At 38.5% G+C, this 10,155-nt stretch overlaps 1 long non-coding RNA gene across 1 annotated transcript; it reads left to right on the top strand.

Moving 5' to 3' along the window:
* Positions 1–1,558: 1,558 nt before the first annotated feature.
* On the top strand, positions 1,559–3,107 carry LOC116129122. Its single transcript, XR_004127861.1, has 3 exons — positions 1,559–1,682; positions 2,452–2,557; positions 2,881–3,107. It is a non-coding gene; the product is annotated as an uncharacterized LOC116129122 (long non-coding RNA).
* The last annotated feature ends 7,048 nt before the right edge of the window (positions 3,108–10,155 follow it).

Below are 10,155 nucleotides of genomic sequence, written 5' to 3'. Positions count from 1 at the left end.
CCGACCCGCGGGTCCATACCCGTTTTGCCAGGTCTACTAATGGGTAAACAATAGTAACTTGTTTTAGGCATTGCTTTGTATTTGAGACCTAAAATCAAGCACATGTTGCTTTGTCCTGAATGCAGTTCTGAAATCAGTTTGGTTTTCCTTTTTCCTTTTCTTATTGTATTACTTTTGTCCACAAAGTTTTCATTACAAGTATATTGAATTTGAAAAATGGGAACCACTGCTACATTTATCTTCACAGTAAGAAAACTTATAGGATATAATGTCTTAGTAAAATTGTAAATGGTTTTAAGATCATTTGAACCTTTGATCCAACCAAAGGTCATAACCACTCAACTCAATCTTTGGGTTTTTTCCTTGCCATGTTTTCGGTTCTTTTATTCAAATACCAGTCTACGTGGTGATCAAATGAGAAAATGATCTCTTAAAACTTTCAAAGTATCTTTTTATTTTGTAGAAAAATATCTAATTACCGTCATACTGTTCTCTCACTTCATTTAAACGGAATTTGACCTTTAATTGTCCTCTCTTTTGATGCTTTAGAAACTTGTGTCCTTTTTAATTTAGTTTCTAAGAAAGTGTCCCTACTATGCAATTCCCCCTTCAACATATTTTTAGTTGTCAAGTTATCATTATTTTACCCACGTGCTTCACATGTCAAATATTGTTATTCTATTGTATTTTTATGTGTCAAGGAATAATTTATTGGTTATGAAAAAAATGATTTAAGTAAGAGATTGTGGGCTTGAAATGACATTGTAAACAGTATGCGTTACAGTACCTCTTGTGCCTTATCCATAAAAATTTTGAAATTTGCTAAATAATAATAATAATAATAATAAAATAAAAAATAACAATAATAATAAATTGTCCTCAGCTAGTAAAATGATTATCTTCACCAGCTGACTTAGCATGTAACAGGTCACCATTTGGTCTGCATGGCGATATTCAAGGATTGTTTTGCATAATGAAAAATGTGTTTATTTTACTAGCTTTCGAAGCAATGCAAATTGTTTAGTTCTCATTTTACTAATTGAGAGGAATTGAACAGCAAAAGTGGACACAAGATGAATAAAATGAGTTACTTAAAATTATTAATACCTTACCTCTTTTAATCTGTTTCCTTCTGAGCTGATGAATTTATCAGCCTTAACTCAACCCTTTTATCTTTCTCTATTCCCTTTCCATTTCTTCTCATGTTACCCTACCACTTAGAATGTAAATCATTCTATAAAAATGACTTTTGCTTGTTCTAATACCTCATGCTGACTCTTGTTTTAGAGGACTTTTGAATGTAATGGCTAAGGTATTATCCTTTTGTTCATGGAAGGGAAGGGAAAAAGTTTAGAGTTATTCTATGATGCATGACCCTTTCTTCACATTGATGCCTGTGATTGCTGATTCAAAGAGGTTATATGAATAATTTGATAATATTATAGCGTAATCTAATTGTAAATTTTTCATATTCTAGCAAGACTCTGAAACAATTTCGTGAAGGGGAGATACAAGTGCTTGTTTTCTCTGATGCAATGACTTGAGGGATGGGTGTTGAAGGGGTGAGAAATGTTATTAATTATGGTATGCCTGCATACTTCAAGACATATATTCATTGAGTTGGCCGGACTGCAAGAGCAGGCAAGACGGGGTGTTGCTTTACTTTGTTGCGTAAAGTTGAGGTATGCTGCCATCTTGACTCTTTATCGCTTCTAATTATATATGTTATCATGCTGCATGGATCAACAATAACATCCTTTTCCATGTATTTAAGTTTATGTTAAACACGTATATTAGCTGTGGATTTATAAGTTTGGTAGTTCTTACATCTGGGTAATCAAGATTGTTGGGTTATTGGATTTTGATCTGCTGCTCGTAAAATTTAGCCTAAGAATATAGTTCTTCATTACAACCAAGTCTGCTCACTAAATTGGCTATACAATGTTGGTGTTTCTTTTAATTACTTTGAATGTTCCTGGACTGAGGTTGATTGAATCAGGAAATCAAGTTGGTTGGTTCTCATCAACTTCTTGTAAAGCTTAGCCTAAGAAAATAATTCTTCATTCCAACCAAAGTCGGTTCACTAAATGGGTTGTTTAATTTCAATATATCTTTTGAATTACCTTAAATGTTCTTTACCCAAGGCTAATCTATAGCTGGGACTCATTCCATAGAATCCAGACCTCAAGGATCCTCTGACCTGATCTGAATCTTTGTTAACTGTCGGAGTTATGTCAAATGTATAAAAAATGATAAAACAGGTTTGACAATTTTGATTGTTTACTGCTGAATTGAGAACGCTTAAAATTTTTTAGTCATATATTGAGTGGAATTCTGTCTGGTTGGGTTGGTCAAGCCCAATTACTTATTTCAATATAAAATTGCTTTCATTTGCCTTTTAAATGGGCTATGTACAAATCCTGCTATGGTTAAATCTTTTACAGGTTTCAGCTAAAGCGTTTCAACAAGATGTTACAAAAAGCTGACAATAACTCGTGTACCGATCACTCTCTCCTGTCCAGTTCAATTGAGTCACTTCAGCCAATTTATATATCTGGTAATTTCTTGCCTATTATTTCTATGAAAAGTTAACACTTGACAGTTATCATGCTTATTCTCTAGACCATTTGCCATATTTGTGTTGATTATGTTCTGTACTGTCAAAATAATTTGGAAATCCACATTATTATTGTTGCCTTTCCAAACTTACATGTTTATTTGTTAGCTTATCGAGGGCAAAAGGTAGTGAGATTCACCCTCTTGAAGGGTTGCTCGCACCTTGCAAGTCAATGGAGACTTTTAGCTTGGTTAATGGACCATGACAAAATCAGTTTATCTTTCTTCATGCTCTGACGCTACCTATTCTCTTAAATGTTTCAGCGCTGGAAAAGCTGAAAGAGACGGTTGAATTCTTTGAAGTTCTGATAGTTTAAAGATACCAATGTAATCCGAAAGAATTTTGATCTTGACTCTTGAGAGTGGCCATTAAATTAAAATATGCCAGAAGTGGATCCTCATTTCTTTTAAGCATTGAGGTGGCAGCATTTTACTTGAGAAGATTATTTTTAGTTCTTTAGAGGCAGAATAGTTGCCAATTTGTATCATTTTTTTGCCTCGGGTTGGTAATTTTATCAGTAAAACAAGTGTTTACATGCCATCAAGGGATTAGATAGACCTACTTACCTGAAGACAATGGATCCAGACCTTGTTCTTCCACAAGTTAGTCCACAGTATCAAGAGTGTTTCCCACCTTCAAAATCATATTTAATTCAGCATCAGAATGCCCAACCAATTAAATTCATAAAATCAAAAGGAATGAATTTAATTAGTAATTGAATTGACCAAATCTATCCGCGGACCCAAGTAATGAATACAAATATACCGGAGTTTCAAGGCATACAGACTGAAACTCATCCTGTAATATGCAAAAGATGCAACATTTGAAATTAACAATCATAGACTAGAGTAACAAAGCATTTAAATCCATTAAAAAACATAAGAAAAAAATCATACCTCAATGTTTTCATGCAAAGAATTAATCACCTGAAATTGTACACCTTTTAGTTCAAATTTCAAACATTAACCAAAAGGAGCTGCGAGAGAGAGCAGGGGATAGTGAAACGGGCCGAAATGTAATGGCCCTGTTCAAGCAAGCGAAAAATCCTCAAGGCCTGAACACTTTGAAAAATGAATATCTACTTTCACAGATGCCTTCCCTTTGTTTTTCAGTTCCAAACTTCCAATTACAGAAACAAGTCTAACTTTCTCCACATTAGTGATTCCTGAAACATCTAAGTAGTTGAAGACATGCTTATGCATATCAATTTTTAAGAATCATGAAAACTTTTGCCGGTAACAATTTTCCGCATTTCAGAATTTTCAATTTAAGAGGAGATGGCTGTTGACTTGACTTGGTGATGTGAGTGCTAGAGGAGAGGTGTGAAGAACATTAAGGTCGTCCTTAAGTGGTACACTCTCTCATGCTTATTAAATTACCATTTTGAGTACATAATAAAAGAATAAAGAAGAGGGAATTCCAAACTTTAGATTGAAAGCCTATGTTTTCGGTAAAAGCTTAAAACATGTAGAATAATACTACACATATAACATTTTTATACAATATTTCTCATATAACATTATGTAGCAAAAAATATTAGGTGAAAATTTAATTTTAATTTAAAATCAACCAATCATATTTTGCCACATAATATTATATAAAAATGTTGTATATGTAATATTCTTCAAGCAGATATAATCTGATACAAAAGACCTTATGATTGAGATAGCAAATGTTTCCCATTTTTATTCTTAAGTTAAGGCTTCTATCCTCGTAGAGACACCTCTCTAAGTATCCTTCATTCCATATTCAATTAATCACTTAAACTGTGAAATCAAGAAACACAAACAAAAATGTAACAGAAAATCTTTATATCAAAACATATCAACAACTTGTATCAACTTATTAATATGGCAATTACACATATCAAATTAATGTTCAATCTCATATTCAACCCAAAAATCATCAAATAAAAATTAATATGTGAATGACGGCATCTTTGAGTTTGGAACCAAAATTATAAGAAAAAAAATAAGAATTCCCAAGTAAACTCATTGATACACCATTATAACAACAATCTCAAGTAACTTATGCAGTGTAAAAAAACAAACCCATACAGCCCAAGTCCTTTCCCCTCAAGAGTGTTCCAAACCCAGGAGGCCATAACAGAGCTCAAGCAAACACTCCATGTGCCACCACCAGTGAGCCCGCCCACATCCACACCACCTCCACCAGTGAGCCCACCCAGGGCCGAACCACCTCCACCAGTGAACCGACCTAAGTCCACTCCACCTCCACCAGTGAGCCCACCCACCCACACCACCATAGCCAGTGAGCCCACCAAAGACCACTCCACCTCCCCCCAGTGAGTCCACCCAAAACCACTCCACCACCAGTCAGCCACCTAAAACTACTCCACCAACAGTGAGCCCACCACTGCCTCTAGTAAGGACAAAGAAAGGTAACAACATATGTACACAATAAAAATACTCAGGAATAGACTTAAAATCCTAACTTCTTTTAGTCTTTTGTTGACAATATACACTTTTTTTGTTGCATTTTTGGGCAGATTGCCTCTTATTATGTGGAGAGAGGTGCAAATTACATTCCAGTAAGAATCTGTGTGTTACAGCTTGTGTTACATGCTGTGACAGGTGCAAATGTGTTCCACCAGGAACTCATGGCAACAGAGAGCTTTGTGGCAAGTGCTACACTGATATGACCACTAGAAACAACAAACCCAATGCCCGTGAAGATTTTTAATTAAAGTTAAAAATCTGAGTCCAGGCTTCATGTTAGCTAAAGTGTGCAATAATTTTATGTCTCAAAAAAAGAAAAATTACCAGTTCATGTATTAGTGTTAATTGTTCTATTGCATCTACTGAAATTTCCTGTGTAATGTACTACCCCAAATAAACAATACATATTAAGTTAAAAATCTGGTTGTTCAAACAAATAACTACAAACATTACACTGGTGCCAACTAACTGAGGTCAAAAGCTACAGTCAAATGAAATGAAGAGTATGAAAATATCTTTCAATTTGGCTAAGCCTCCTTGGTAGGTAAGACTTCTTTATTTACCTAACCACTCCAGATATTGCAAAGTTTATTCATATATATAGTTTATTCATGTTTTAACAAATAATTTACTATTTTTTATTATATTATTATATACTAATGTTTTTAGTAATAATTTAGTAGTTAAAAATAATTTATTCGACATTTTATCATTATTTGTATTGGTAATTTATTTTAATAAGACAAAGCAGAGGCTCCCTTTGCCTCGTCCGCAGACCCTCAGGGGGCAATGGAGATACCGGTCGCGCCCCTGGAAGGCCCTCTCTAGCGGAATGCTTGGTAAGGCTGCAACCTTTTGGGTTGAACGCCCAGACCCTTTGGCTCGGACTCTGACTCTTCGGCCCAAAGTTGTTTTTGTTTCTTGGACTTTTGGGCCATAGTCTTTTGCTTTGAGTGAACAGCCGAACGCTGGGGAGCACCTGCAGGTTGGATCGGAGCACCCGCTGGTGTCCTTCCAACGAGGGGACCGTTGGGAGCTGCTCCAGTTGGTCCGATTACGCCCACTCGAGGGAAGATGAACTGCCCTGGTCGCGGCAATCTGGGCATTTTGGGAGGCATGGTCGCTGCATGCGAACATCGTTAGCAAAACAGTTTGCTACATGTAAAATTAAAAAACAGGTTAAGGTTACGATGCTTACTCATTGTGGTCTCTAAGGTCGCTTCGGGATAGAAGAAACCGTACTTCCACAAGTTCGCGGTTGTCACGAGTGGTCTAGCGTCGCGACTCTCTTCGAGCAAAAAGCCGAAAGCAATGATTCTGTCAGGATCCTCGAGAGCTGATAACATGGTCGTCTTGTTTACTGCGAAGAAACAAAAAACTTATTAGTGAAGATTAAAAGGAAATTCGCGAACTCAAAGAAAGGAGAATCTACTCGGCTCCCTAAATTGGCAAATGCTATCATATTGAAAGAAGAAGAACTTCATCTCGTACGCCCCAACATTGCTAGGGTAACTATGTATTCCCCCGCTTCGATCGTAGATTGCTTCGAGAGGTAGAAGGAATCTTTGTCCTTACTCTTCTTCAGAATATACGAGCAACCGAGCTCTAGCGCAGTTAGCTCGTCTAAACCGTTTTTGCCGCATGCGATATACATAGCCATGGCTATCATATATGCGTTTGGCGTAAGCTGTAGCAGTGAGATCCCGAATGATCAAGGATCGACCTAACGAAATGGTAGAAAGGGATCAATGCTCCACTCTTAAAAATGTTCTCGGAGATCGTAGCCATTTCTTTTGGCAGATTTCGAGCTGTTTACGTCCTATGTTGGAAGACCTCCATGCTGAGAGCGTATTGGTTTACGACCTTCTGGATCTCTTTGGCAGTGATTATCGATAGGATCTCCTGAGAGGGACCCGCTGGAGCATCCTGCGCTGGCGAGCTGGTTCCCTCATCTGTCCTAGTCGTTGAAGGGTCCATTCTTATGCGGTCTAAAAAAAACGACATGCAAGAATCACTTAGTTGTCGTTCATTATCTCGTACGATAACGTGGAGGGAAAAATAAACGCTTCCTCCCTTAAACCCTAAAAGAATCTTTTAAAGCCACCCCCAATGGCTCAAACCCTAGGAGAAAATTTTATCTCTGATCAACTACCGGCAAATGCCATCACCGCATGGCAACTATCGAAAACAGAAAAAAAAAAAAAAAAGTGACAGAGGAACCATCCTTACCTCTTGAAGTATGAAGATTGATCCTTCTGCTCCGAGTGTCAAACACGCACCAGTCTGAAAGACGAAAAACCAAGGCTCATGAAAGTTTCTTACTCTCTTTGGAGAAGTGAGTATTGTGACATTACCTAAGGTGAGCCTAGGGTTTTATAGTAAAGGAAGTGGCATTTTGTTTTCCTGAAGTCAAACGACGTTTCGGCAGAAAACGTATCTCACCGTTGATCGCAACCACGTGTCGCTAATCAGTGACGAAGAGTGATTGTCATGCTTCGAGAAACCAAATCGTCGTTCTTTTCCGTTGAAACACTCAAGCAACGGCTCATTTCCCTCCTCCACATTAAATGTACCCATATCCGCATTTAATGCTCTAATAAGGAATGACGTTTCAGCATGACTCGTATTTAATGCGCATGATTGACACGTCTGTCAGAGCAAAAGGTGTTTCATTAATATATCAACCACAAAAGTGCAACGGATAACATCTAAAGATGTTGTTACATAGAGCACTCTTTGTCATGTCAGTTGCGAAGCGACGTGACTCTTTGACCTTGTCGTGTGTTAGTCGTAAAGCGACGTGACTCCTTGCCCTCGTTGTGCCAGTTTCGAAGCAACGTGACCCTTTGCTTTCAACAAAAATTTTGCTGTGTAATCAGGTCGTGAATCTCGATTAAGACTAGAATCATCGTTACAGCACTGAATAAGGTCTAAGAACAGGTCGCGGACCTTTAGAATGGAGATCGTTTCAAGTCGCCTGCATGGAAATGTTTTCTCGACCTCTTTGCAACCAAGTCGGATCGACCAACATCCCTTCAACGCACATCAAATCAAGGCATAATTGTGTAGTTTTCAAGGTTTGATTCTCAAACCTTAAAAACTAGGGGACTTCTGTTATGCCTGAAAAAGTAAGGCTGACGCTAAGCCTTGTCAGCATTGGCGGTCAGAGCTTAGGTAGGTTCTACAACCATTCAGACGCAACCACGTCGCGTACTGACGTAAGTGGCATGTTCCTGCCAGTGCAGTGGGTGTGCGCCATTGGCGAAAGGCTGGAAACGATCCACGTGTCCAATCCCTGCACAAGTCGAGGAAATCACTCGAGCAGGTGAGCAACGGGACACAAAGAAGGATTTGCACGGCAATCTGACCCACTCATAGATTCAATAATCATTACCTTAATTCGTCCCACTATAAATAGAGGGCTCCTCTCCCATTTGTGGGATTAGCTAATTTTCTCTCTGGAAAAGCATTCTCTCTCTCTCTCTCTCTCTCTCTCTCTCTCTCTCTCTCTCTCTCTCTCTCTCTCTTTTATTCACTTGTACCCTCAAAACTATAAATCAACTCGCTAAGCGCGACCTGATCCTATAATTAATACAATATCAGTGGACGTAGGATTCGCTTATTTAAGCATCCGAACCACTTTAAACATTGTTCTTCATCCTTTACTCAATCCAATATCCTCATGTACACGTGTGTCTTCTGAGTCAGCTCAGCATTTCCCACGTGCGATTAGTTAGTGTCAAAATCAAGCACCAACAAGTTCTGTGATTGTCAGAATTATGTGTTTGCAAAATGCTTTTTCAGTGATGTAAACATATATATCATATTCAAGAATTTAAAGGAACATTCAGAAGTGTAAACAATAACAGTGAGTTTTTATATATTTCCTACAACCATTTTTATCTATGTTAGGGCCAAAAATCGTCCTTGGCCCAAATAGGGAAACAGGACCACTAGTGAAGAAAGACCAGGCCCAGTGCTTCAGAGGCCCAAGCCAGATTAGTCCTATTTCGACATGAGGTGTAGCCGGCCCAAACCACGTGGGCACAAGCTTCTCAAACCTGGCCCATGTCCTAGGTCCGTGGACAAATCCAGAGCCCACAACCCCCTCAGAATACTTTCCTACTCCTGATCGATCTCCCATTCAAGGTCACTTTCCTATTCCTGATCACTTTCCTACTCGGAGTTACTCTCCTAATCAGAATCACCTTCCTATACGGACACTGGTAAGACAGCTTACCACAACCCTAATTCTTCTAGGGTTTGCATCAGAGTCGTACTAGGACTCCTACTTCTACCAAGATTGGGAGACCAGACGACCACTATATAAACAGAGGCCAGCCCTCTCACAAGGGACATCGACATTACACCCTCACACCCGAGACTCTTCACTCGAGAGTTTCATTATTTCGCCGTAGTCACAGTCCCCGACTAGACTTCCGGTAATCCCTTATTCCTTAGCCCTCACTAAATTAGCCCCTTTCAGTCTTGCTGACTTGAGCGTCGGAGTGCCTACGGCAAACACCACCCCGGTGTTTCCCGTTCGCTTCACGCGTGTGTTTCTCTACGTGTGCAGGTGCAGCAGATCGCTAGTGGCCTTGACCTCACGGGATTAGACCCCCCTTTTTCGTACAGGTAGATTTTTACGTTTACAATCTATCAAAACAGAGAATAAATAAAAGCAAAACAAAGCTCCTCTGTTTCCATTCCCCTGTTTTCTGTCTAACTTTCGTTTAACTTTCATCAGGCAAGAGGAATTTTGGTTTCCAATTGGATTTTTCTACTTTCTGTGTTGTTAGATAAATAATTATAATATCAGTAACTAAATTTGTTTTTCTAAAAACTAGAAATATATATATATAATTATTTTTCATATCGTTTGATTCTTCTTCTTTGAATAAGAAGCCGGTGGTGGGCGGGCGGCCACGCAACATGACAGTGAGAAGACCCATTCTTTATTGCTCCGTGGGAAAAACGATGCCTAACACTGCACGCTGTTGTTATTGTGGGGTTGTCATCCTAGTTTTGCTTGATTAATTGAATTTACTGACTTTTTATTTCTTCAATTGGTAGTTGTTT

Source organism: Pistacia vera, unplaced genomic scaffold (assembly GCF_008641045.1).
Source record: "Pistacia vera cultivar Batoury unplaced genomic scaffold, PisVer_v2 Contig208, whole genome shotgun sequence".
Taxonomy (NCBI): Eukaryota; Viridiplantae; Streptophyta; class Magnoliopsida; order Sapindales; family Anacardiaceae; genus Pistacia; species Pistacia vera.
Note: the sequence above shows the minus strand (reverse complement) of the source record. Positions and strands in the feature narration are given on the sequence as shown.